A 26,932-nucleotide genomic window follows, 5' to 3' on the forward strand; every position below is an offset into this window, starting at 1 on the left:
AAGGGGGTGGGTCCAGGGGGAGACTGACAGGAGCCCCTGTAAAAGAAAAGAGACCTGTAGAAACTGCCAACCACCCAAGAGGAGGCAGTAAAAGGTAGAGGGCTATTGAAAAGTCTTTTGGTGGGGTGCCTGGGTGGCTCAGTTGGTTAAGCATCTGACTCTTGGTTTCTGCTCAGGTCATGATCTCCTAGTTGGTGAGTTCAAGCCTTGCCTCAGCGACTCTGTGCTGACAGTGTGGAGCCTGCTTGGGATTCTCTCTCTGTCTCTTCCCTGCTCTCTCTCTCAAAATAAATAAATAAATAAAATTTAAAAATTTTTTTAAAAAAGAAAGATCTCTTGGTAGTATCACTCCTGCTATAATTCTAAGAGTACATGCTCAGCCATTTGACTCTCCAATCAATGCTTTTGTGAAAGAACCTCAGATTGTCTGTCGGTGAAATGGCGCGTAGGGTGAGGCAAGATCCACCATAACTCCTGAAGTTTAGGAACCATGTACCCTTTAATTTTTTAAAGTTGTAAGAGGGTCGCTGAGCTGATCCAGGACAAACTGAGAAGCCTGAGCATGTCTCTCTCTATATACATGTGTATGTAGATAGACAGATAAAATCTTATTAAAAATAGATTTACATATATTTTAATGACATGATTATGGTTGTGCTGCATGGTAATTGGTGATACATGGTAAGCAGCTGACAGACATGACATACACAATAAATATGGCTTTCCAGAGCCTTACCAGGTTTCTGGTTTTTGCATTCTATTCATTTGGCCACCTATAATAAATGTTTATATTGAGAGCATTTCCTGATACCAGGCTCTGTCTAATTCCTATCATAATCTCTAAATTAAGTCTAACTGGTAAATCATCTTCCTGTACCCAGGAACTGAACATGGGATTGGGAAACATCTGGTTGTTTACTGATCCACTCTACTTTTGAGATTTCTGGAATTTGAACTCGTCACTGGGAGAAGGAAAGGAAATTTATAAAGGGGACAAAGAGGCTCCTGAAAGTATTGAGACTCCAACACACTGACTTTGAAGTTCAAACTCCTTAGAGTCTTGTGTTTAGAATGAGATTTCAGGACTTAAGCAATCCTTTAGCTTTGAGAAAAAAGCCATGTTTTCTGGCTTATTCTTAGTGGTGAGACAAGCTTAATGACACAAATGTTAAAGTGTGAGGCTCTCACTGTGGATACATCATAAGTTCATAGTCTAAATAATTAAATATCATTAGGTGTCTCTTCCCTTCCAAGTTGTTTCTCTTCCCTAACATTTGATGCCTTACTAGATTTTAAGTTGCTTGGGAGCAAGAATCATTACTTAATGCTTCTCTATATCTTCGGTGCCCAAACAGTATCTGGCACATGGCAGATGTCAATGGTTGTTTGTTGGCTGGTTGAATAAATGAATGGATGAATGTTGGCCTACAAATTTATTCTACCTTTTTATGTGGTTCTATTTCACTTCAAGTTGAGGACCAAACTAGAGTCTCTTGGGCTATTGAAATATAACATGCTGTTGAAATATGTCGTGAGGGTTCAGGATCTTTTGTTAATTTTTTAAGGATAACCACTGAGTTTTGGTGGAAAAGGGTCAACCCTGGCATATCCCAAATGCAGTAATGGGTTGCCCAATCTCCCTGGTTCTTATACCCCATGTTCTCCTCATTTAGTTCTACACTGACATCCAGCCAATATTGATTTTCTAAACCTCTCTGATCCATCTCTGTTCATTAAATTAATTCTAACTTTTTTTTCTTCACCTCTGTGTACCTTCTCTTGAGCACATATCTTTTTTTCCCTTTCTTCTCTCTCTGCCTCTCCCCTTTCCTTTCCTTTCCTCCCCTCCCCTCCCCTTTTCTCCCCTCCCCTCTCCTCCCCTCCCCTTCCCTTCCCCACCAGACCTGGTCTCTTGACTCATGAGACATAATTGTTTTATGACTTTTAAGTGCTCACATTTGTAGTAAACTACTTACCTATAGGGAAAAGAGACTGATATAATGATAATTAAGGGGAACACATTCCGTTAAGACTCCTTCTTCTCCATTTTTTTTTCTTGATATTCCTAGAGAGAGACAAGCAATAGACTGGGTTGGTGAGAGAATACAGATGGCTGGTAAAAATGGGAAAAATGTTTAACATTACTGACAATGATATACAAATTGATATAATTATGAATGTCAGTATTTACCTCTCAGACTCAGAAGGGTTAAGGAAAAGGGAGAAACAGGGATTTCTTATATTTCTCTGCTGAGAACAGAATATTAACTTTTTTATAGGAGGTCATTTAGCAAAATATCTCAAAATTTTAAAATATATATTTCTTTTGACATAGCAATTCTACTTTATGGACTTAACCTTAAAGAAATAAATAGAGGCACCTGGGTGGCTCAGTTGGTTAAGGGTCCGACTTCGGCTCAAGTCATGAACTCGCGGTTTGTGAGTTTGAGCCCCACATCAGGCTCTGTGCTGACAGCTCAGAGCCTGGAATCTGCTTCGGATTCTGTGTCTCCCTCTCTCTCTGCCCCTTCCCTGCTCATGCTCTGTCTTTGTCTCTCAAAAATAAATAAATGTTAAAAAAAAAAGAAATAATCAGAGATGTGCACAAAGATTTATATGAAAAAGTTCACTACATGATTATTTATAGTAGTAAAAATATATATAATACATAAATAAATTATGGCCCATTAAATATGATATATTAGGCACATTATGAGGAAATGCTTAGGACATACTGTTGGGTTATAAAAATCAGGGAACAAAACAGTATGTATTTTTTGACCTGATGTAAAGATGTATACAAAAATGTTAGGCATACATGCACTTATATTAATAGTCATTCTCCTGGGATGGAGGGATTAAGAGTGATTTTATTTCTTTACTTGTAATTATTGATACATTCTGCTTTTTCCATGATTGTACTGTTTTACTATTTAAAATCACTTTATTTTTTATGATTTTATTATTATTCTTTTAATGTTTTATTCTCACATTAGATAACATACAGTGTAGTCTTGGTTTCAGGAGTAGAATCCAGTGATTCACAACTTACATAAAACACCCAGTGCTCATCCCAGCAAGTGCCCTCCTCAATTCCCATCACCCATTTTCCCCACCTCCATCAACCCTCAGTTCTCTGTATTTAAGAGTCTCTTATGGTTTGCCTCATTTTAAAAGTTGTCTGTGGCAGATGGAGGTGAAAAAAGCAGCAATTCCTACATACATGTCTCTTTGACTTCGCTGTGCCTCCTAGCAAGAGATGGTTTATTTCCCCACCTCCTAACTCTGATCTGGACTTGTGACTTGCTTTGACCAATGGATGCACCAGAAATAATGTACAACTTCTGAGGTTAGGCCATAAGAAGCCTGTGGCTTCCACTTTGTTCCCTTGAAGTGCTGCCCCCAAACCACCATGTAAGGAAACCAGTCTAGCCTACTAGAAGATAAGAAACCTCACCGAGGAGAACCAAGGTCCCCCAGTCAATAGCCAGGACCAACTGCCAGACATCAGTGAAGAAGTCAGAGACTCTCTCCAGCTGAATGCAGCAAAATAGGTGGGCCCAGGTGAGTCTAGCAGAAAAACCTCAGCCCACAGAAGCATGAGAAATAATAAATTGTTGCTTCAAGCACTGAGTTTTGGGGTGAATTGCTACTCAGAAATAGATGTGAAACAGCATTATAACCTTTAATTTTAAAAAATGAAGTCATAGGCTGGCTATGGTTGTCAATCTAGCTTTCAAGGATCTTAAAAATATTGCCTCAGAAATGTAAATAGAAGCATTATGGCTGTCACAGTATAGTTTATGTTTTGGAAGAAAGACTGATGAGAAGAGACTGTGGTGGTTTGCAATGGGTCAGGAAATAGGTAGTGAGTATGGCTTTTTATATGTGTGGCTTTTCCTCATTGAAAGAGCACAATGTCTCTAGAGTATCTGTAGATGGCTCCAAATGGACCCCTAGCTGGATGTCAGCAAATCCTTGGATCCTCCTTCCTGTGAGTGCTGCAGAAGGGAGTGCTTGGCCAAATTCCCACGTGTCTTTCAGAACTTTCTTACCCAGTGGAACCTCCAGGGGTAGAGGAGAAGGACAGTGCCATAATATTTTTGAAGATATTCTCAAAACCTTTATTTCTTATCCAGAGAAATAAGGATTTTAAACAGAAATGGTACAAAAATCTGTTGACCACTTTTTCTGATGTCTATATGAGAAAGTTTCCATGATATCTTCCCAATATTTCAGCCCCTAGTCATCCACATATCATTATAGGAATGAAAACTTGAAGATAAGTCTCATGAGTCTGTCTCAGATGTCAGCCTGAGTTCAGCAGTAGAGTGTTAGAGCTACCAGGGCCCTTGGAGATGATCTAATTCTATGGCATCATTCAAAGAACAACACAGTCTAAGACTAAGACAACTATTGTGGCTTAATTCAGGTCACCAATGAGTGACTTTGCGGCACAGAGCTGGGAGCAAACCTAGGTCTCTCTGCTCCCGTGCTTTGTACTCTGTGTGATGTTGGACTACTTCTTCAAGCCTAAATGAAATCAGAGATGTGGGATGAGACACTGTTTTTGTTAATTTTAGGTACATTTCACATTTCAGCGGGATTATTGGTTGTAAAACAGGGAAGTCCAGAAAGTTATACAGCCAAAATGTTTTATGCAATAATATAATTAAACCATAAAAAATAGCAAAGTGATTCCTTTCTCTGGATGCAAGGATGCTCGCGACCACCAAGAATGAATGCTGTTTGGATTCAGTGGCACAGGTTGTGTTCTCTTCAGCAAAACTGCTTCCAAAGCCAGATGTCTGGTGATGGCTGCTGACTCTCTCCTCTTCCTCCTGGGTAATGGATATTTATTATAATACTAAGCAGGAGCATGTGGGGATTGGTGAAAAGAAACCTGACAACATCTAATTTCAATATTCGATATTTTGCAGTTTGTCTCCCCCAAGCATAACCCTCATGAATGTCATACTCACTGACATATTCCTCTACAATCAGTCCCCAGTATTATTTTGTGTCTTCCATACTGAGCTCTGGCCAAGAGCCCTGAACTGGGAATGAGGCTTCAAAGCTGCATCAGCAAATACAAGAATGATGATCTATTGTCACATGCCCAAACCTGGCAGTTATGCCCATAAATCAGAGTCCAGGAGTTAGTTCTGCTCTGAGGTCTCCTCCTTCTTTCTGCTATACTTCCACCTTGGAATTAAGAATTTCTGGCTCAGAATTAAGGGAAGAATTTAAACCACTGGATCTTTCTGGAGTTTTCTGATGCCAACAGAGGCATCTGGGGTGTAACCCCAGCACTCCCTTTTGGCATCAAGTTTGGGCCAAGGCTCCATGATGTCTGAGCTTGCTTCAGTCCTGACAGGCTTTAGTGTTTTTGGTCCTCTGAGTTCTCATTTATCTCACTCTTCCGCCAGCAAGATGATAAGTTATGCTTACACAAATCTGGCAGGGGCCCAGCGTATTTGGGGGCTGTTATTTTTTGTTGGTGTGGAGCCCTGTCTACTTGCTCTTTGTGGGGTCTGGCCTGGAGGTCTGGTGCTAGGATTAGAGGTCTGGGCAATAGGTGGATCAAGAGCTGGAAAACCTGATAAGTGAATGCAACCTTTGTTTTTGGAGAAATTTTTCATTAAGGTCAAAGGCATGCATGGCATTTAGAGCAGGAGTCAGAACCCAGGAAGTCAGGAGTTGAGTAGACCCTGAGACAAAGTGAGGGGTAGAAGCATAATTGGGAGCAAAGGAAGAAGGTCTAATAATGCAAAGGATGCAAATTTTGGCTAAAGGGCTCTGTCTGCCTGATACTTTGTAAAAATGAAGTTAGTCGTCCACATTTAACTGTAGGATATTTCACATTCACATCCAGATTTCCATCTCCTCTTGAAGCACCATGTAAGCTCAGGTAAAATAAGACTATCCCATCTAGAGTTTTCCCTCCAACCACTTAATTTACCCCAGAGGAAAATACTCATTTCAGGTTTGCATTTCTTGGTCCTCAACTTCCATTTTCTTCACAAAGCATTTGCTAGAGTACAAAAGACACACTATTCTTTTCTCTGAGTTTTCTTCTTGAGGAATGGTTATTGTTTAAATCAAGGACACTACTTGAGAAAACAGAATTCTATCCAACATTCCTGATGCTGTCTCTTTCTATTTCATATTATGATTTTCTAGTTGCCAAAGTCTTTCACATGAATCCTACACTCGAGCCTGTTTTGGGGGGAGAAATAATATATAAAAGCCCATGCTTGGTCTTGGTGTCATCATTTTAAGGAGCTAACACAGGTTTTCCAAGAAATTTCTTTTTCTTTTTTTTTCTTTTTCTTTTTCTTTCTTTTTCTTTTTCTTTCTTTTTCTTTTCCTTCCTTCCTTCCTTCCTTCCTTCCTTCCTTCCTTCCTTCCTTCCTTCCTTTGTTTCTTTCTTTCTAAGGACTCCTTTTGTGTTCTGGTCCAAGATAGAGGTATAGGAAGTCCCTAAACTCACCTCCTCCACAGACATGCAAAATCTACACCTATTTATAGAGAAATTGCTCCTAAAGAACTGAGGGCTGATTGAACATCTTCTGCACAACAAAAGATAGAGAGACCACACAGAGAAGAGCAAGAGAGATGAAGACAAGGTAATGAAGGGAACCCCCATACTCAATGTTGCCAGCTGCAATGGGGAGAAATAGTACTGAGAGAAAATGAACAAATTTGTCTGCCCAGAGGCACAGAAGAAAAGCTGCAGTTTAAAAGAACAAATGCTATATAAAGTAACCAGCACTCGAGTCCTGCTAAATGGTGGGGGAGCCGCTGGAACTCTCCCCTCACCGCCAGGGTGGGACTTGCATTGCAAGTCACAACTCCCCCAAGTGCCTGGCCCTCCCTATTTCCTTTCCTTGAGCCTTCCCCCTAATAAAAATCCCAGGGTTTTGAATCCCACCTTGGCAGCTGCAGCTCAGAGGACTCAAAATAGCACAAAAAGCTTTATTATTTTTCCAATGTGGAAGGATGCTGGCATAATAAACACAAACCCTTGAGAGTGTTACTGAATTAATAAGCAGTTTTTGGTTTTTATGTATTTATATTTACATCTCACATGTTTGCACTTCTTTTCAACCCTCCTGCTGTCAACCCTCCTCCAGACTTCTGTCATCTTTCTCCAGGGTCCTTGATCCCCCAAGGGTCTCCCTGAAAGTGTCCTTGCTCCCTCTACTTCATTCCCCAGATGGTACCCAGGGAATGCTTCCTAAATGCAAATCTGTAACCAACAAATCCTTTCCTAATTCTTTTAGTGAATGAGCAGGCCTTGGTAGGATAAAATTATTATGAATTTCTGTTCTTTTTCCCCTGGACCTTCAAACCTGCATTTCTGTACCTACTTGTTCTCCATTCCTGGATGAAATCTCGGGCAGATTCTGCAGCTCTTTTGACTACTCTAGGAATAACCAAATAGGCCTTTTGCTTTTGCAGGTAAAAGCTAGTTCCATCAAATTATTTCCCAACCCCGCCCCCCCAACTAGGCCCACATAAGTTTGGAAGCCTCCCTGTGGGAGGGGCCTTTGCACTTACCTTCCCAGTCAGATTCTGTTCTACTCACCTTCAAGTCACATAAATGTCACTTCCACAGGGGAGATTTTTCTGTTTTCATCTTAACCTTCAACAAATGGTAAATATACAGTTATTTCTATGAATCGTTGTTTAATGTTTTCCTCCTCCACTAGACTATAATCCCCATGAGAGCAGAGAATATGTTTATTTTATTGGTGGCCCAGATCCTGGGCCCTTAATAATATTCACTCAATAAATATTTATTTTGATAAATAAATATGAAAAGTGTTTCTTAATGGGTACTGGAAAATATGACAACTATCTTGGAAGTGTAAAGGATGTTTAAAAGGGGCCCTTTGGGGTGCCTGGGTGGCTCAGTCGGTTAAGCGTCCGACTTCAGCTCAGGTCACGATCTCACAGTCCGTGAGTTCGAGCCCCGCGTCGGGCTCTGGGCTGATGGCTCAGAGCTTGGAGCCTGCTTCTGATTCTGTGTCTCCCTCTCTCTCTGCCCCTCCCCCGTTCATGCTCTGTCTCTCTCTGTCTCAAAAATAAATAAACGTTAAAAAAAAAATTAAAAAAAAAAGGGGGGGGCCCTTTTTGGGACACCTGGGTGGCTCAGTTAAACATCCAACTTTGGCTCATGTCATGATCTCAGTCTGAGTTTAAGCCCCGGGTCCGGCTCTGTGCTGACAGCTCAGAGCCTGGGGCCTGCTTTGGATTCTGTGTCTCCCTCTCTGCCTCTCCACAGCTTGCTCTCTGTCTCTCTCTCAAAGATAAACATAAATTTTTTTAAAAAAGGGGTCCTTTTTTTACTGAAGTAGAGTTGACACACAATGTTACATTAGTTTCAAGTGTATAACATAGTGATTCAACAGCTCTATATGTTATGTTCACCACAAGTGTAGTTACAACCTGTCACCATATAACACTATTACTATATCATTGACTATATTCCCTGTGCTGTACCTTTCATCCTGTGACTTATTCATTTCATCACTGGAAGTCTGTACCTTCCACGCCCCTTAACCCATATGCCCATCCCCAACCCCCTCCCCTATAACAACAACCAGTTTGTTCTCTGTATCTGTGGGTCTGATTCTGCTTTTTTGGCTTATTCATTTGTTTTGTTTCTTAGATTCCATATATAAGTGAAATCCTATGGTATTTGTCTTTCTCTTATTTCACTTAGCATAATACCCTCCAGGCCCATCCACGTTCTGACAAGTGGTAATATCTCATCCTTTTTATGACTAATATTCCATTACACACACACACACACACACACACACACACACACCCCACACACACACACACAGCTGTGTCTTCTTTATCCATTCTTCTAAACATGGACTCCATTATCTTAGCTATTATACATGATAATGCAATAAACATAGGGGTACATATATCTTTTCAAATTAGCGTTTTTGTTTTCTTGGGTAAATACCCAGAATTCAATTTTTAAACAAACTACATACTGCTTTTCACAGTGGCCGCACCATTTTACATTCCCACCAACAGTACACAGTTTGCTTTTTTCTATATATCTTTGCCAATACCTGTTATTTCTTATGATTTTTTAAAGTTTATTTATTTTGAGAGAGAGAGAGTAAGTGGGGAGGGACAGAGAGAGAGGAGGAGAGAGAATCCCAAGCAGGCTCCACACTGTCAGTGCAGAGTCCAATGTGGGGCTTGAACTCATGACAGTGAGATCATGACCTGAGCTGAAATCAAGAGCTGGACGCTTGATTGAGCCACTCAGGCACCCCTCTTTCTTACCTTTTTGATACTATCCATTCTCACCAGTGTGAGGAAGTATGTCATTGTGGTTTTGATTTGTATTTCCTTGATGATGAGTGATGTTAAACATCTTTGCTTGTGTCTTTTGGCCACTTGTATGTCTTCTTTGGAAAAATGTCTGTTTAGGTTCTTATATGACTGTTTCTTTTGGTATTGAGTTGTATAAGTTCTTTATTTTGGATAAGAATTCCAATATCAATATATTGATATATATTTGATCTATTTCTATCTTTATGTCTGTTAATATTTGCTGCATATATTTAGGTGCTGTTATGTTGCATAGGTATTTACAATTGTTATATCCTCTTTTTGGATTGATCTCTTTATCATTATATAGTGCCCTTTGTCTCTTGTTATAGTCTTTGTTTTAAAATCTATTTTGTCTGATATAATTATTGCTACTGTAGCTTTTTTTTTTTGCTTCCATTTGCATGGAATATCTTTTTCCATTATTTTACTTTTTGTCTGTGTGTGTATTTAGGTCTGAAGCAAGTCTCTTGTAGGCAGTGTATAGATAACTCTTCTTTTTTTAACCAGTCATCCTATTTCTTTTGACTAGAACATGTAGTCCATTTACATTTAAAATCATCATTGATAGGTATATACTTATTGCCATTTTATTTATTGTTTTCTGGTTGTTTTTTCTAGGGCTTCTCTCTTCCTTTCTTCTTCACTTGCTCTCTTCACTTGTGGTTTGATGGCTTTCTTTAGTGTTATACTTGAATTTCTTTCTCTATTTTTGTGTATCTATTACAGGTTTTTGATTTGTGCTCACCACTGGTTTCATACATAATATCCTATGTGTATAGCAGTCTATATTAAGCTCATGGTCACTTAAATTTGAATACATACTAAAAGCACTAAATTTTTACTCCCTTCTCCATGTTTTATGTATATGATGTAATATTTTACATATTTTCATTTTGTGTATCTCTTGACTAATTTTGTAGATATAATTGATTTTATTACTTTTACATTCTAAATACACTGGCTTTATCAGTGATTTATCTACTACCTTTACTACATGTTTAATTTGATTTGTGAATTTTTTCCTTTTATAATTTTCTTACTTTTAGTTTGGCCCTTTCTTTGCACTTAAATAATTCACTTTAACTTTTTTTTTTTTGTAAGGCTCGTTTCATGGTAATAAAATCCTTTAACTTCTGTTTGTTTGGAAAACTCTTTATCTCTCCTTCAGTTTTGAATGACAACCTTGCTGGATAGAATATCCTGGACTGTAGGGTTTTTTTTTTTTCTTTTCAGTACTTTGAATATACCCTGCCACTCTCTTCTGGCCTGTGAAGTTTTTCCTGAAAAATTAGCTGACAACCTTATGGGATTCCCCTTGCATTTAACTGTTTCCTTTTGATGATTTTAAAACTCTATTATTATTTTTTGCCATTTTGATTATTATGTGTGTTGGTACTGACCTCCTTGGGTTAATCTTGTTAGGAGCTCTCTGTGATTCCTGGGATCTGTGTGTCTGTTTCCTTCTTCAGATTAGGGAAATTTTCAGTATTATTTCAAGTAAGTTTCTTCCCCCTTCTCTCTTTTCTCCTTCTGGGATCCCTATAATGTGAATGTTTTGTGCTTGATGATGTTACAGAGTTCCCTTAACCTATTCTCATTTTTTATTATTCTTTTTTTTTTCTTTTTGCTGTTCAGCTTGGTTGCTTTCGATTACCCTGTCTTCCAATTGCTGATCCATTCTTTCACATTTTCTAATCTGTTGATTTGCTCTCAGTATAGTTTTTTCATTTCAGCTATTGAATTCTTCAGCTCTGGCTGCTCTTTTTTATGTTTTCTATGTCTTTGCTGAGGTACTCATTGAGTCTATCTATTCTTTCCTCAAGTTTAGTGAGTATTTTTATGACCGTTACTTTGAACCCTTTATCAGGAATATTGCTTATCTCTGTTTCATTTAGCTTTTTTACTGTGATTTTGTTTTATTCTTTCATTTGGAACATATTCCTCTGTCTCCTCATTTTTTCTAACTCTCTGTGTTTGTTTCTATGTATTAGGCAAGTCAGCTATGTCTCCTGATCTTGAAAATAAATAATCGTCTTATGTAGAAAAAGTCATGTGGTACCCTGTAGTGCAATCCCCCTGGTCACCAGGACCAGGTACTACAGGGTGTTCCCTCTGTGAACTGTGTGTGTCTTCCTGTTGTGGCTGAGCTGTGACTGCTTTGCCTGCTGTGGGCACACTGGGCAGGGTTTTCTCTCTGCATTGTTGAGAAGAGTGGCTGCAGCTGGTTGCAGGTTGGTGGGCAGGGCTAGCAGTCAGCCTTGCTGTCTGAATTAGCCTCTGTGCTACAGTTTTATGTGCATTGAAGGGCAGGCCTTGCTCCCTGCACAGCCAGTTAAGAGGCCCAGCTGTGGGAACTATAGATGCATTGGTGTGTGTGTTATCTCCCTTTCACTTGGGGCAGGAGTTACTTTGGAGTGGTGCTGGTCCCAGTCAGGGATGTCTGCCAGGTGTGGTGGAACAGGAGCTGCTTTGGTGGGATGCTTGAAGAGGTGGGTGGGTTGGGTGGTGTGGGTACATCATGTGGGGGCAGGGCACATGATGCTAGCAAGATAGGTGGAGATTGTTAGTGCTGGCTCCTGCTAGTGTTTGGCTATCTGGGCTGGGGGAGGGGGAAATGGCACCTGCCAGCACTTTTGCTCCTGGAGAAATCTCCTGCAGATCCCTGTCCCTCCAGCACACATTCTAAGATTACTCAATAGCTCACTATATACATATATGCCAGGTGCTTTTCAAACTGCTACTTATGTGCTGTGTCGTGGGCTTAGCTATTTGGTATGCTGGCTCTTTAAAGGGCGGGAACTGGGTTTTCTTATCATCCTCCTGCTCTCCCAGAGTTAAGTCCTGCTGAAAGCTCCTGGAGTTAAGCTCTACTGGTTTTCAGAGCCAGGTTTATGGGGACTTGTCTTCCCAGTGCAGGTCCCTAGGTTGGGTGGTATCCAGTGTGGGGTATGATCCCCTCACTCCTCTATGCTTTCAATGTCCCTTCTGTTTGTGATTAGTCACACCCAGGGTTTGGTTCCCAACAACATCTCCACACCTCCTACCCTTTTCGATGTGGCATTCTCTCTATGACTAGCTGTAGAAGGTGTTTTCTGCTAGTCTTCAGGTCATTTTCAGAGTAAGTTGTACAGGTGTAGCTGTTGCCTTGGTGTGTGCATGGGATGAGGTGAACTCAGGATCCTCCTACTCCACAATGTTTCTGGTTCCCTCCTTTAATGAAATTATATAAAAGTTTATTTTGAATGCAGAAGTAGAACAGTGAAAATAGCAGACAAACTGCATATCAAAAGGGGAACAACATTGCTTGAGGTGGGAACTAATTAGAAGAATGTTTTATTTGCTGATATACATATTCTTTCTTTGCTATTTCAAGTCTTAGAAAATAAAATAATGAACTATTTATGCTCAATAACTATTGTCTTCCAAATTTCAACCAGGGCAGGTCTTGTGTTGAGATATAGGTACTGAAAAAGAGATGGGGGTTAGAGAATCTACTCTGGAAGCAATAGCCTCAGAAACTACAAGAGATTCCAGATTAGTTTCAAGTGATCTCATATGCTTTCATCCGTGTGAAAGCCTTTTCTGATTGCTTCAAAGGAATTACCATTAGCACAACATTTGAATATAAAGTTCAGTGTCGTCTCTTCCCCCCCCCCCCAAAAAATATTTTGGAATCTCTTTCCATAACTGGGACATCACCATTTCTGCATCTCTCACTTAGCTGAATATCACACAGTCCCCTTGAGGATTGTTATTAAAACAATTAACAATTTACGAAATCACAGAATTTTGAAAAAAAAGGATATAGGCCAATTTTCCTCTTGATTTAAAATTATTCACAAATAGAGTTTTTGGATCAGCTGGAGCTTCCTCAGCACTCGGTCACATTTACCACTATGTTTGTACCACAAGTCAACTTATTCTAGAAGATCTTGGTTTGGTCACATCACTCTTTATAAACATAGAAAGCCTCTCTAACTCTCACCACAAAGATGATTTACTATTACTTATGATAAACACGTAATATTTGCATACTGTGACGTATTTAAGTAAATCACATTAAGATAGGTGGACAGCATTCTCAGATGATAATTGTAACATATTTAAACAAATAGAACATGTAATTCTTGCACTGTTCCTGTAAAAAAAATCATTTCTTCATCCAAAACTAGGTTTGGTTACTAACTGTCTGTGATGATGGAAATATTCTGTAATACCTGTACTGTTTAATACACAATACATAAATTCAGAGAAAAGTGAGCCAGCCTTGAATGCTTCATTCATTCATTCATTCATTAGCTGAGAGTCTTGTTTGGCTCAGGCACTGGACACACAATGTCAGGCAAGACACTGCCCCTACCCATAAGTTACATGAGTTGATAACTCATCAGACAAGTGGGATACTATACAATGAGTTGGTTGCAGGGTACTGAAAAAAGGGCACAGAGAGACAGACATCTAACCCAGATGAGTAAAGGGGGTTGGTGATTTACAACTTGGAGCATGTTATGCACTTCAATTAATTTTTCATAGTAGATAGGCCTCATTCTCATTTTTTAAATGAGGGAACTTAGTTTCAAAAAGCTCTGTGATTTACACCCCCCCCATGAAATCTATCCAACCAGATTTTGTTGCAAAATTCATATGCTTTCTATTATCCAAAAATGCTAATCAGCAGCTCTTCAAAGAAGATTTTCAAAACCACCTAATTTCTATACTTTTTACTACAAAAATAAAGAAGGGATTTTTGAGTAAGATTAAGGGTGAGGCAACTACTACAGTATTCTATATTAAATTAAATCCACAAATGATTAATGGTATATGCAGAAGTATATCATTTATAATTGATTAAATTTTATGTTTGTGGTTATTCTATCAAAAAATAGTGGACATTATACATTATGAATGTGGTTAGGAGGCAGTAATTCAACTTAAGTAATTTCTACTCATAGAATATTTCTTGGGAAGTTTAAGGAACCAAGTTTTTTCATATGTCTTCATGAGAACACTTCAGTATAGTCTTTTTGTATTTCCTCATGAAAGCACTTGCTTTGACGTTACACCTTAGTCTCTGGTGTCATTCCCTAAATCAGTTGTTCCTTTTTTTTTTTTTTTTTTTTTCAATTTTTCCATCTGCTGTTTAAACCTCACCCTACATTTGGGAAACTGCACATAACTTGTTCATCACATAACTCACTAAATGAGACTGAACACTTTGCCCAGATGATTTTTTTAAGAAGTGGGTGAAATGTTCAATTTATCAATATATTTCATTTTTGTCAGGGAAGCATCCTTCTCATCAAATTAGGCTTGTGTGTTGCTCATTATAAAATGTCACCAGAAATTGTGTGAATGGACTGAATCTTTACCAAGGATTCAGCCATGATTGATTGTGGATTGACCGGGAGTCTAAGGCAAAATGGAAAATACCCTTTACAATATTTGCTGAATGAAAAATTTTAATCTCCATCCCAATTTTCTCAGTTGTTTTTTTTTTCAGTAAAACCAATGCTGACATGCAACAATTGCTTATATATATTGAAAATTTTGAATTTTACAATTTCTCAATTGTAAGGCTTCTCTAAATTCTTGATATTCAGGACATAAAATATGAGGACAGATTCACTCAGATTTTAGCTAAGTATTCTCCCTTTATACCTATACTACTGAAAAGTGAGTTTGTGGGGCTCAATTCTTGAGTTTTGCAAAGCTACATGATGGAAGAGTTTATTAAAACAAACATCTTTCTTCAATGAATTCTTAGAAACAGGGAAATTAAGCAAGAATCTAAAGGTAAGTAGAAACCACAGATAGTTAAAACAATCTTTGAATGGCAGAAATCAAGTTTCTAAGAAAGGAAGGTGGGAGGAAAGGGATAGATAAAGAACAAACATTTTTATTTTTGGCACCTGTATGCTCAGAAAAGGAAGAAAAAAGCAGATTAAATTTGTGACAGTTTCATTGTCTGTTGGGCCACAAAGTCAGTACTAGGCCTACCAGAGAATACAAGCTACCTTTATTATCATCTTTCATGGCTCAATATGCTGTATGGGTTCAGCTACATGGCTCTCATTTGGGGTTGCTCATGCAATTGCAGCCAGATGTTGGCATCAAAGATTGAACTGGGCTAGGTTCTCAATAGGGCTTGCTTGCATTGCTGGCCATTGACTGGGAGCTTAGATGGAGCTGTTAACTGCAACACTGCATGTTCTTCTTCATGAGCTTGCCCTTTTCTCAGCATGGTAGCTGGATTTAGAAATAGAGTTTTACAGGAGAAAGTATTCTAAGAGGCTCAGGAGGAAGCTGCAAGGCTTCCTATGACTAGTCTTGAACATGCATAAGATCACTTCCACCACTTCCTATTATAATCAAATAAGTCACTGAGGTCAAACCAGATTCAAGAAGGTGGAAACTTATGGTAAATGGCAAGGTCACAACACAGAAGAACATGCTGATTAAACAGAGCAAAGAAGAAGTGGATAGTAGGAAGACAGATTTTATTATATCCATCTTTGGAAAATACAATTTGTCACAGTCTTCTATCTCAACACAATTCACGTCATTCTCACAAGCAAAATATAATTACTCCCATGTCCCATCAGCTCCCAATCCAGATCTTGTCATGATATCAAATTCAAGGGAGGATAAGACTCCTCAGCTCTGGATACAGCTCTTAAGCACAGTTCTTTGGGAATAGTTCTTTTCTAGCTTCTGTATCTTCTCCTCTACTTTGCTTCTGCCTGCTAGCAGCTATATACCTAACCACCCCCCCAGAGTAGTAGTGCAGGTAGAGAGAAAGGAGAAGGGGTACAGAATGTTGACATCTAGAACTGCCCTAAGAAAGCTTTGTCCTCCTTGGGCCTGGCAGATGTTTAACACTGCCTCTTTCTCTGTGTGCGCTTTGTGGAGTCTCCAGTCTCTTATTTTGGGCCCCTTCAAGTACCACTCTTGTGTCTGGGCTGTCCACTCCTCATATACTCAGTCTGTCAGTATCTTATTGTCTTCCTCACCAGTCCTTTTGGGCAGGAGTGAAAATGAGTGGCTTCTGATGTAGTTGAATTAAATAATACTTCTTCTTAGCCCATGTGATTTAACCAAAAATGATAAGGAGGCATATGTATTTAAGAACAAAGATAAAGTGTAACCAACCACCTTCTCTTCCATTTTCCCACCTCTGGTCTCATGGTAGAATGGTTTCACTGAAGGAACATTATTTCCTTTGGGAGAACATGCGGCTCACTGGGCATTCAGGAAGTGTTAATGGTTTATCCTTGCCCACAGCTCAACTCTACAGGGCCTGATATCTCCTAACTTCTGGAGAGGTAGAGAAGTGGGTTTGGGTTTCAAAGAAGCATGAAAGAGAAGTGAATGTCATTAATTGTATTGGCTCTGGTATATATCCAGGACTCAGGACTTTTACAGGTTTCCCCATCTTCTATTTCCCTAGTTCCTAATCAACAAAACCACGTCTTCACTGAACAACACTCTCAAGGATCAGAGCAAAGATTGGGCTCACTTCTCATCACATTATTCCTCAAGGCCCAGGCAGAAGACTAGGATCCAATTATTAAATATTCAGTTACTTCATTTAATGGAAGTAATTTAATAAATTAGACAAAGTGGAATTTTAAGCCGAAAATACTAAACCAAACAAAGATGGCTAATTTAAGTTATATTCATAAAAATGCAATCCATCAAGAAGATAAAATAGTGATGAAAGTTTTACATAGTGATTAACCTAGCATAAAAATATACCATGTTTTTTAAATGTTTATTTGTTTTTGAGAGACAGACAGATTGTGAGCAGGGGGAGGGCCAGAGAGAGAGGGAGACGCAGAATTTGAGGTAGGCTCCAGGCTCTGAGCTTTTAGCACAGAGCCCAATGTGGGGTTCCAACTCATGAACTGTGAGATCATGACCTGAGCCGAAGTTGGAGGCTTAACTGACTGAGCCACCCAGGTGCCCCTCATTTTTTGATTTTTTAGAAGTTTCTTAATTTTTCTTTATTCTGAGAAAGAGAGAGTGCACACAAGTGGGGGAGGGGCAGAGAGAGAGGGAGAGAGACAGAATTCCAAGCAGACACTGCACTCAGACAGTGCAGAGCCCAATAAAGCAGAGCCTCATGTGAGGCTTGAACTCATGAACCATGAGATTGTGCCCAGAGCAAAAATCAAGGGTTGGATGCTTAACCAACTGAGCTACCCAGGTGCCCCTCCATCAACTCATTTTTAAGTCCTTCCTCAAATACTAGTTTCTCAGTGGGATCTTCTTGTCACAAGGATTAAGCACAACATCTTACATATACCTTTGTCCTGGGCTTATTTCATTGTGCTTTCGGGTATAACTGATTATTTCCACATCTGCTTTCTGATAGATTATAAAGGCAGCAGCAATCTCATCTTTGTATTCCCAGTATTTACCCCAATTCAGGGTGGCTATGGGTGCTCAGAGAACAACTGTTGAAGAATAGTATGGCAATGAAGGTAGAACCCCCTTTATCAGTGTAGAGCAGGGACAGCAATAAGAACATTCTCTCATCTGTGAAGATTCATTAACACAGCTGAGGCACAACTGGGGAGAAGACGGTCTTCTCAGTGGCTAGCCCTTTGATCCCACAGCAGAACCATTTTATGGAGATGATTTAATTGCTCTTAAAATATACTTGGGAGTGCCTGGCTGGCTCAGTCAGTAGAGCATGCAACTCTTGCTCGGGGTTGTAAGTTCAAGCCCCATGTTGGGTATAAAGATTACTTAAAAAAAAAAAGTACACTTACCTGAAGTGCTCTATCACTTCCCATCTGTGAAGGAAATGGTATCAGAGAGCAAAGTTAAAAGCAACTGAGTGGAGAACATAGGGGGTTCAAGACATTTCAAGAGTGAGGTTGACAAGGAGAGGGTAAATACAGGCCCAGCCACAAAACATAGTGTTATTCCCCTACTGACTAAAATACAGCTTCCAGACAACCACTCAGGTGCGTGGGCGCAGACAGCCTCCACCTCATGTGCCTGTGTGGTTTGAGGTGCTCCCACCCACACTCGCTTTCTGGGAGCTGTCCTGTGCAGCTGAGAGTCAGCTGACCCAACAGCATTGCTGCCCCCTGAGACAATGGAGCAGAGAGTGGTCTGTCTGTCTAGGTGCTAGGCTTAGATCCTTCCTGTCACCCGGTCACTATGAAACTGGAATAGGGTTGGGGGAATGTCTCCAGAAGACTTACTAGCCACATTCAGCACACTGGTTTTGGAAAGGCCTCTGAGAAGCAACTTGTCACTGTGAGCAGGCAATATACTTGTTTACATAATCTGTTCCATGTCTCACTCAGACCCCAGGTATGAGCACCCCCTTTACCTACACACCTCCCGATTCTATAATGGTGGTGACAGATGGGAATTCTTATGAAAAATTCTACCAAGAAACTCGTATAAAACAAAAAGAAAATGAACAGGGGAGCGTGAGAGCAAAAGGCAAATGTGTATAAATTTAAATTAATTGATTCATCTAAGAAGTATTTGGAGGGCCTACAGGTGATGAATTCTTCCTAACTTGCTCTGGGAAGGCTTTTCAGAAACAAAGTCTAATGGAACCACCTCATGCAATGGTAAGGAGTTGGTAGTTTGATGTAGTCAAAGGGAAACAAGCTGGTGAAGAACCAGCCATAGCCAAATCATATCCTTGGGAGGAGTTTGTTCCTTGTCATTTTCCATTCTTGTATGGAAAAAGCCCTAAGAAATAATAGCATGAAGTGGTCCCTTCTGAGGTGATATTTAAAAATCAATCCAGTATAAATCGATCCAATCCTGAAGCCCACATTGTCTGTCTTTGACAGCTAAAAGGTAATTTAAAAGATTTAATAATTTAATCAGTCTCTCAGTGGACCATGTAAGAGGGAAAGACTATTTTACTTTATTTTTTTAAAGGCCATTTTTTAACTTTATTTATTTATTTTGAGAGACAGAGACAGTGTGAGTTGGTGAGGGGCAGAGAGCATCCCAAGCAGGCTCCACACTTGTCAGCGCAGAGCCCACCTCGGGGTTTGATCTCACAAACCTCAAGATCATAACCAGAGCCAAAATCAAGAGTCAGTCACTCAACTGACTGAACCACCGAGGCACCCTTTAGAAAAGTCTATTTGAAAGCAAAGCAAGCATCTTTAAAAATCTTTCACTGTCACTCTCTCCTCTACATCTTTCACCCAAAGTATCTTCTCCCTTCGGGTCTCTCTCTTTCTGCATTCAATCCTCCCAAACTCCTCCCTTCCCCAACTCTTGATACTTCCCCTAAATGAACACAACTGTAGTCCCATTGTCCCTCTATCAATACCATTAATATAATATCATCCATTTATTTAGAGCCAAGGAGTACTTAGGAGGTAATTCAAAACACAAAATCCTTAGAATCCTTAAGAAAGGATTAATATGTGAAAGCTCATGAATTAATCATTTGTTCATTACTAAAATACCTACATTTTGAAACTAAAAAGAAAACAAGAAACCTTGATGAGGAGTCATACCGTAAAATGCACAAACAAGAGAATAAAATTGCCCGACATTTTCCCTTAACATCAGTTTTGGGATTACTTTGCAAGGTGGACCTTGTATAAGAGTATAAATCTGATAAGGCACTGTGCTATAGATAAGGCTGGATTCGAACAAGTAGCTGAGAGATAAAGTTTAACTTGAGCCTTCACCATTCGGCTGGATGACAATACAGACAGTGATGATATGGTCACTCTATTGTTTTTGTTCACTACATTTATACCAGTACCATCTGAAGTCAGGTTAATTTATAATGTACTTGATAAAATAATGGATGAAAATTTCAGCAGGAGATTCATTGAGCTTGCTGTTGGGTGGAACATACTTGCAGATGTGAGGAAAGTTGGAGTTAAATATATAAGGGGCAAAACTCCCCAAGTGGATGTTCACATGGCTACTGAGAATCCCGAATGTGGAAGCAACATACTTTGCCTCAAAGTCTGCCTTTCTATGTTCTACAGAGGTATAAAAATCATAAATTTAAAAGACTTACATGTGAATTTTTTAAAGTATTTTTTCACAAAGATATGTTTTCTTGGCCAGGAAAAGTTGATGATTGGAGTTTTTAAACTGAAGGATGAATTGGTATTTTTTTCTTCATTAGTGAACTAAAAAGTCATCATGGCAAAGGGTAAAAGTAGGAAAGGTACATGAATTTATTTCTCACTTTAGGGATAAGTAGTCACTCACAAATTTAGCTTATTCAGCAGATGATTTTTCAAAGCCGAACCTTCAATACATAACTTCAGTGCACTGCAAAGGTATAGGGGCATAAGACAAAACAAATTCAAACCGGAAAACATTGAACAGTTACATAAGAATTTTGCCAATAGAGAAAATGGATTATTTGGAACTCTTACTTCATTTACAGGGTTGGATTTAAAAATGGTACTATCATTAGTCATCCTTCTTGGCTGAAAAGTACTTCTTTGAAGGATTAAAAGAGAATGATTGATGGATAAAAAATGAGCAACTCCGTTAGCCCATCATATGACACAGGAAATTGACTTCTCCATAAAAATGTACACATCCAAATTTCTGTTACCAGTTGCCTGAAATCCTTGTTCTTCAGAATCCTGGTCATCACCCCACAGTGATTTTCCTGACCTTGTTTACAAGCACTGAAGTGAACACTGTCATGTACCAGTGTCTAGGGCTTCTGAAACAACATGTCAGTCTGGGGGGCTTAAACAACAGAAATTTATTTCATCACATTTTTGGAGCTAAAGGTCAAGGTGTTGGCACAGCTGATTTCTTCTGAGCCCCCCCCCACCCCTTAGTTTGCAAACGGCTGTCCTCTTCTTGTCTTTACATAGTGTCCCTTCAGTGTATGTCTCTGTCCTAATCTCTTCTCATAAAGACACCAGTCATATTGGATTAGGGGCCATTCATATGACCTCATTTTCCTCAATTCCTCATTTTACTTAATTACCTCTCTAAAAGGCCAATTCATTCTATTTATCAGCATATTAAAAGAAAAAGGCATCATGACCAAGTATGACTTATCTCCAGAATATAAGCATCACTCAATATTAAGGAATTTGTTAATTTACCATATTAATAGATCAGAGGGAAAAATCATTTCACTATCTCCAAACATATTGAAAGATCTTTGGGAAAAAAAAAGATGGACATCCACTGCTGATAAAAACTCTCAACAAAATAGTAAAAATGATGAAAAGCATATACTTTGGTACTTATAGTAATAATTTTATTTAATGGAGAAACTCTAGAGGCTTTCCCAGTAAAGTCAGGAACAAGGCAACTTATGAACAAGTAATAGAACATTATTTCTATTGCTATTTAGCAATATATTGGAAGCTTTAAACTAGCAATATTATATTTCTTAATGTGGGTCACTACAAGGGTAATGATTTTATAATCATTCTCTAAATTGTACATGTGTGCTTTGTACACTCTTTTGAATATGCATTATACAATAAAAGGTAAAGAATATAACATTAGAAAACCATATATACATACATTTAAAAAAGCTATCTGATATAATTTATGTCCATTTGTACATTTAAGATTTGTGGCTGAAGGACATAAAACCAGGCATTTTCAGCAAATGAAAGGAAGCCCTGTAGATGTAAAACATACAGCATGAGATGTAAAATGGTTCTGTGGCCTTTTTATTGCTGGTGATAAAAATCTAAATCAATGGCTGTTGATGTATTGTCAAGAAAAACAGCACAAATATTTTAAGATTTAAGTATGAAACTTTCATCTGCCAAAGACAGGCAGTGAAAGTTAAATTCAGGTTTCAGCTTCAACATTTAAAGAGCTTGGAGGTCACATTACTCCAAGCTGCCAAGAAAATCAACACCTTTTCTTGGAGCCATCGGTGAACTGAGTTTACAGTACAAAACACTGCCCTGAAATCTGGAGAGGGGTAAATCCAGCGTGACGGTAAAATTTGCTTACCTAGAGTAGAGGCCACTAATGGCATAAAGTGATAGAAATATTTAAATGGTAGTTTTAATGGATTGCTAGAAGTTGACTATGGATTAATATGAGAGCGAGTAACTCCTGATGGTCTAAGTTTTAGTGGGTACTCCTAAACACACTTTTGTGTACTTTACATCCAGGGACCCCAACATGTTCTCATAGTAAAGATCTGAGAAAGATAACCCTTTTGGCTTTGGCAAGGAGAGTAGAAGAATAATTTGCGTGAAATACACCTGTCTAGAATCTTCCTCCTAACAAAAGTCTACTTTTCATGGGGACAAAACCAAAAAACAAAACAAAACAAAAACCTTTAGCAAAACCGGTTCCAGAACTCTGGCAGAAAGACATTCCTCTCACTCCAGTCCCATCTAGCCCCCCTGCCTCACCTAAGGAAGGTGGCAGGGGCTTGGGTGGGGAGAGCTATACAAGAAGAATCACTTGTGAAAGTCACAAGCCAGAGATGCAGCTCACTGAAAGGCTGAGACTTAATTGGAGGGTTATAGAATGCCCCTCACCAACACCTTACCACCACACCAACAGGGCTCCAAAAGAACGGCAGTAGATTACAGCTGAAAGACCTAGGAGACGCAGATTCCATTGGAAGTGGAGTACTTAGGGAAGCTGGAGTCAACATGGGAGACAGAAGTGGGGACACTAAAGAAATCGGATGCTCTGTCAGCTACAGAAAACATTAAATAACGCCCAACTCCTAGTCGAGTTCACATAAATCCTCACATTGATTTGCCTCACACACATTTGCCTAAAAAGACAAATCATCAGAACCAGATTCAAATATGACAAAGATGTTGGAATTATTAGAAAATTATAAAATAATTATGGTGAATACGTTAAAGGTTTTAATGGAAAATGTAGACAACATGCAAGAACAGATGGATGGATAATTTAAGCAGAGGATGAAAATTCTAAGAATCAACAGAAAATGCTAGAAAAACTTGACATAGCTGAATAAACAATCGGTGTGCCTGAAGACAGGTTACTAGAAAATTCCCAAGAGGAAATGTATGTAAAGAGAATATGGAAGAAAATGAAACAGAATGTTAAAGAACTGTAAGACAAGAAGAAAGAGAAGAAGGAATCGAATATTTGAAATAATGTCATGGAGAAGTTTCCAAAATTAATGACAGACACCAAGTCACAAATTCAGGACGCCCAGAGAACACAAAGCATGATAAATATCAAGAACTACACCTAGCTATATGGTAGTCAGACTGCAGAGAACCAAAGACAACTTGAAAATCTTTTTTTTTTTAATTTTTTTTTAATGTTTATTTGAGACAGAGAGAGACAGAGCATGAGTGGAGGAGGGGCAGAGAGAGAGGGAGACACAGAATCCAAAGCAGGCTCCAGGCTCTGAGCTGTCAGCACAGAGCCGGACGTGGGGCTCGAACTCACAAACCGTGAGATCATGACCTGAGCTGAAGTCGGTCACTCAACCGACTGAGCACCCAGGCACCCTCAACTTGAAAATCTTAAAAGGAGCCGGGAGGAAGAAAGCAAACAAAAACCCACCTTACCTATGGAAGAACAAAGATGAGAATGACAGTAGACTTGTCAGAAAACAGGCAAGCCAGAGGAAAATATAATGAAATACTGAAAGTGTTGAAAAAAAAGCCTTCAACCTGGAATTCTATACGTGGTGAAATTATACTTTAAAAGCGAAGGAGAAATGAAGACTTTCTCAGACAAATAAATATGTGGTAAATTCATCACCAGCAGACCTACTGTGCAAGGAATGTGAAGAGACTTTTTTCCAGGCAGAAGGAAAACCATATGGGTCAGAAACTTGGATTTACATAAAGAAAGGAAGAGTTTTAGAGAAGGAATAAAAAACATTTCCTGGATGCCCAGTGAGTTGTATGTTCTCCTAAAGGAAACAATGAAACCATTCTACCATGAGAGGAGAGGTGGGAAAATGGGAGGGAAGGTAGTTGGTTATACTTTATCTTTACTCTTAAATAAATATGTCTCCTTATCATTTTTGGTTGAATCATGTGGGCTGAGAAAAAGTGTTATTTAATTCACCTACATCAGAAGCCACTCATTTTCACTCCTGCTCAAAAAGACTGGTGAGGAGGGCAGTAAGTGTATGTGAGTGTGTGAAGAGTGGACAGCCCAGACACAAGAGTGGTAGTCCAAGGTAAAATACAGTATATTTTTATTCTTCTTTTAAATGTTTATTTATTTTGAGAGAGAGAGGGGCAAAGAGAGAAAGAGAGAGAATCCCAAGTAGGCTCCATGTTGCTGTCAGTGCAGAGCCTGATATGGGGCTCTATTCTACAAACTGTGAGACCATGACTTGAGCTGTTAAATCAAGAGTTGGATGCTTGACTTACTGAGCCACCCAGTGCCCAAAATATTTTTTTATTCTTAATTGATCTAAAACATAAGTATTTAGAACAATGATAGTAATAATGTATTGGGTATTTATAACACTATGGGGAAATAAATGGATGACAGTAATGTCACAAGGGGTGAGAAAGGGGAACTGGGAACATTCTTGTTCTAAGTTTCCTGCACTACACATGAAGTGGAATAGTTCTTTTAAAGGCAGATTTAAACTGAGAACAAACTGAGGGTTGATGGGGGGTGGGAGGGAGGGGAGGGTGGGTGATGGGTATTGAGGAGGGCACCTTTTGGGATGAGCACTGGGTGTTGTATGGAAACCAATTTGACAATAAATTTCATATATTGAAAAAAATAAAGGCAGATTTAGTTAAAAATGTATATTACAAACTCCAGGGTAAACAATACATTTATTTTTAAAAAGTATAACTGGCATGCTAAGAGAGGAGTGAAATTGAAAATACTTACAAAACACTCAATTTGAAGCACTGAAGGCAGAAATAGAAATCTCCGGCAATTAATAGGAAACAGCTCCAAAATTGGCTGATATTAATCCGTGTATCTCAATAATCACTTTAAAAGTGATTGGTTTAAAGGCACTCACAAAAAGACAGAGACTGTCAGGGTAGACTAAGAAGCAATACCCAACTATATGTGGTCTAGGAGAAATCATTTTAAATATAAAGACACCAATAGATCAGGGTAAGAGTTGGAGAAAGATACACCATGAAGGCACTTATAATTGTGACAAAGGTACCAGTGTAATGTAGGACTATAGGGGAATCTGGGTGTGAGGCATGTGAAAAGTCTCTGTGCTATTTTTGTCCTACTTCTATAAATCTAAAAGTCTTCAAAAATTAAGTTTACAAAAAATAGGCATATAATAAATTATTTGAGTGAGAAACAAAGCAAAAGCGTTAAATGTAAAATTAAAGTTAAAAATAAAATACTCTTGAATTTAAAAAAAAAAAAGGAGTTGCTCTAAAATGTGCATCTTAAAGATCACAGCATCTCAGGGCACCTAGGTGGCTAAGTTGGTTGACTTCGGCTCAGGTCATGATCTTACAGCTCCGACCATGTCAGGCTCTGTGCTGACAGCTCAGAGCCTGGAGTCAGCTTCCTCTGTCTCTCTCTGCCCCTCTCCCGCTCATGCTCACTCGCTCGTGCTCTCTCTCTCTCTCTCTAAAAAATAAATAAACATTAGAGAAAATATTTTTAAAAAAAGATCACAGCATCTCTTTAGCTTGTTGGGCTAAATATATATATAATTCAAAAACCAGTCTTCCATAAAATCTGCTTATTGTTCACCAAGAACTGATACTAATTTACCCATTTCTATACATCTGAATTTCAGGAAAGATAAAATTCAAAAGTATGTAACAAAATGAAGTCCATTATAACATTTAAATGTAAGACAATAAGTCACTGTATAATTTAGGACTGTCTAGGTTTAGTACTTTGATTTAGCACTAAATCCATTCTGTTAGCAAATGAACACTGGGCAGCTCCCATGTTAATGGAACTGTTTCGGGCATTATGGAGAACCACAAAAATTTACAAGAGAAATAGTCTGTGCCCTAAGAAGTTTACACAATACAATTTAAAGGCCTTTATATACAACTTCTATAATATTTATCCTTTCCTACAAATCCAGGTTCTTTTTATACTAATAGAGTCACTAAATAAGTTGGAGACTTTGCCTCACAAGGTTTTGTTAGACAATGAGTTTGTGCGTTCACCTGTAAGGGAGAAACAGTATTGATTTCCTCTAACCACGTGATAGCTCAGCTGACATTGAGCTATTAATACAGCTGTTTAATTTTAAAAAGTTTATCTACATTTGCTTACCTAAAACTATTTTCTCATTTTTCTTTTGGACATAATTAATTCAGTGTTGTTCAAATACGTGGAAAATACGTTCTAAAACAGCTGTGAAATGCCAATATTTACCCTTAGCCACAATTCTCCAAATGATTTGTTAGCCTTTTATATTGTCTGGATGGTTCTAAGTGCTTCAGTCTGGCAACTTTTTGATATCAAATGAGGACATGGATTATGAGCAAAGTGATATCCCTATGCTGTGATCTCTTTCACGCAAATAGTTTTGCTTTTATTAATAATGGGGCAATATTGAGCTTATTGTAGAATTATTGATTGCTAGCAATTTGTTTTGATATTTCTAATAAAAGTCTTCACTGATAGAAGAATGATGACA

At 38.7% G+C, this 26,932-nt stretch overlaps 1 protein-coding gene across 1 annotated transcript in view; it reads right to left on the reverse strand.

The window, feature by feature from the left end:
* The window catches only part of RETNLB (resistin like beta), a 40,176-nt gene that overhangs the window by 7,468 nt on the left and 5,776 nt on the right, over positions 1–26,932 (reverse strand). Inside the window, exons 3-5 of the mRNA XM_042954344.1 lie at positions 12,414–12,579; positions 7,592–7,648; positions 1,977–2,065 (exon numbers count right to left, since the gene is read on the reverse strand). The gene's annotated coding sequence lies outside the window, so the exon portion shown is untranslated. The remainder of the gene's footprint in view (positions 1–1,976; positions 2,066–7,591; positions 7,649–12,413; positions 12,580–26,932) is intronic.

The sequence above is a fragment of the Panthera leo genome, chromosome C2 (genome assembly GCF_018350215.1).
Source record: "Panthera leo isolate Ple1 chromosome C2, P.leo_Ple1_pat1.1, whole genome shotgun sequence".
Classification (NCBI taxonomy): domain Eukaryota; kingdom Metazoa; phylum Chordata; class Mammalia; order Carnivora; family Felidae; genus Panthera; species Panthera leo.